This window comes from Penaeus chinensis, chromosome 23, assembly GCF_019202785.1.
Source record: "Penaeus chinensis breed Huanghai No. 1 chromosome 23, ASM1920278v2, whole genome shotgun sequence".
Classification (NCBI taxonomy): Eukaryota; Metazoa; Arthropoda; class Malacostraca; order Decapoda; family Penaeidae; genus Penaeus; species Penaeus chinensis.
The window spans coordinates 87,501-90,000 of record NC_061841.1 but is presented as its reverse complement, the minus strand read 5'-3'; positions in this window follow the sequence as shown (position 1 = coordinate 90,000).

The following is a 2,500-nucleotide window of genomic DNA, read 5'->3' as shown; positions in this document are numbered from 1 at the left end:
AGAGGAAGTATTAACGAAGCACTTAGTAGTAGGTACAGTGTGCAGGTGAAAACAATAATATTACACAGAAAATTGCAGCAGTAAATATGAATAACATAATACATAGTTATATGTTCTGGGAGAAAATAAAATAAAATGAACTGCAATGTGAGGACAACAATAATAAACATTAGCTAAAACACCAATAGCAGAAAAATATCATAGCAATTAATATATGGTTAAAGAAGGGGAATGAGGTGTAAGGTGTAGTGTGTGTCACTTAGGTTTGATCTTAGTGTGTGACTTCGTTTGCTGTGTTGAAAAAGACAATGGTTGACAGCGAGAAGTTAAGTCTTATATAGAGTTAGTAGTATAAACTCGTAACTGGCGTGTACTTGAATTTGAGAGAAGGCAATTATTATGTAAGGTCTGGGTGGGTATAGGGAGAGCAGTAGTTAATCTGGCACTAATAGGCACACTTACTGTTAACAGTAGTTAGGAAGTATTGGTGGTGCTGAGAAAAATGGCGGCTCCATGGTTGGGCTGACGAGGGTTCGTGGAGACTTGGTGAAGTAGATGAGCCGGAGTGGCGAGTGTGGCGGCGTAGAGTGCAGGAACATATTGTCATCGACATTGTCAGGAGGGTAGCACAGACGTGAGTGGTCAGCATGAAGTAGAAGGGTAGACATGGTGTGGGTAGGTGCGATGGCTGGGCATTAAAAGAGGCAAGGAGGCACTTCGACAGGAGTAGCTTGTGGGCAGATAGCGTGGATCAGCCCAAGGAGAAGGGCAGCTGCTTGGATAGAGTTGTGAAGTGTGCCATCCAGTCTTGCTACGTATTGTTGAAAATATACATTTATATTATATGTATTTGTGGTTGGGTGCTTCATGCTAAAGGCAAAGCGAAACGATGGTGTGGTAGCCTAGATAGTGTTAAGTGCTTCTCGCTTGCAACTGCCACTACTGGCTAGCCTAGTGCAAGAGAGGGAGCAGTTCTGCATAAGCGTCCCCTGCCAGTTCATAGCCTCTCCATCATCGAGACTTCTGCAGTGCCTCCTCATGGCCACCCATGAAAACTAGGCACCTTGCAGTCCCAGGCTAAACTATAAGGCATCTCAGAGCAGCAGGAAGCCCCAGAGCTCAGTAGCCATGGTCCACTAGCTTGTGGACATGCCCTGACTCTGTACCAGCTCCTGCCGCTCAGCCACCCTGGGATTAATGGGTGACTTGGGGGGGGGTTAAGCCTTGCCAGCCCTCCTCCCCTCAGATAACTCTCCATCAGCAACCAAATAAATTGATATGCTGGGGGGAGGGGTGCTGTCCCTCCCACCCATCAAGTGAGGCAGGCTGTGGGTCCCATTGGGAGGGCAAATGTTGGGGTGCAGAATGGGAAGGAGAATTACTCATCCTGTCCCGCCTGCGCCCTGACAGGCGCCGACCCAAGCACAATTGAACTCTAAAAGTGGACGTTAGGCCCCACAGCCTACCGACCCCTTTTATTTGGGGCAGCATCTTCAGGGGTGGCAGAGGTGGCATCCTCCCTTAGTGCCCGCTCGAAGCTTAACCTTAGGCAAACTATCCAGGTAGATGATTTGAACACCCAGTCCATGCGGCAGGACGAGCAGCTATCCATGCTATCAAAGGAGTTAGAGCGGTTGGGAGCTAAGGTGGCTGCCCTCTTGGAGGTGAGAAGACCTGGCAGCGGCACAATCAATATGGGTGGGTACACCTACTACTGGTTGGGCTGCGGCGATGGTCATCACCTCAATGGAGTAGCCATAACCATCTCCAGCTGACTCCAACCCTCGGTAGTTGAGGTAACACCGGTTGATAGGCGTATTATGACATAGAGACTGAAGCATGCTTTTGGCTTCATGTCTCTTATTGCTGTGTACGCTCCTACCGATGTTTGCAAACTTGATGTGCAAGAAGCATTCTATGCCAAACTCATGTCCATGGCATACAATTTCTCACCAACAAGACATTTGCATTGTTCTAGGTGACTTCAATGAGGTTTCTAGCTGTGATCGATTTGGTTATGAGATTTCTGTCAACCCCCTTGGCTCAGTAGCTGATCCCAGCAGTGAGAACAACAGCCTCCTCCTCCAGGTCCCAGAGAATGAAGATTTCTGGCTCCTGGTATCAGTGCTCCAACCCGCATCGCTGGACATGGTATAGCAATATGGGTACTGTGGCTAAACATTCTTGTTAGCACTCGATGGAGGATCCTTCAGAATTGCAGGGTTTGCCGAGTTCTGTGGCACTGACCATAGGCTGGTTGTGGCTACCCTACAGGTCCAAAACTCATCCTTCCAGTGGCAGACTGAAGGAGGAGGAGTGTACCTGTGGGTTCGCCACAGCAATCTCTGATCAATTCACAGAACTTGACAACCTGATAGACCCAGTTGTTCTGTGGGAGTCCTTCAAGTGCGAAACACTGAAAGCAGTGCAGGAGTCCATTGGTGTATGCCCGAGTGCAAGGCAGAATTCCATCTCCCTGGAGACACTGAAGCGTGTCGCA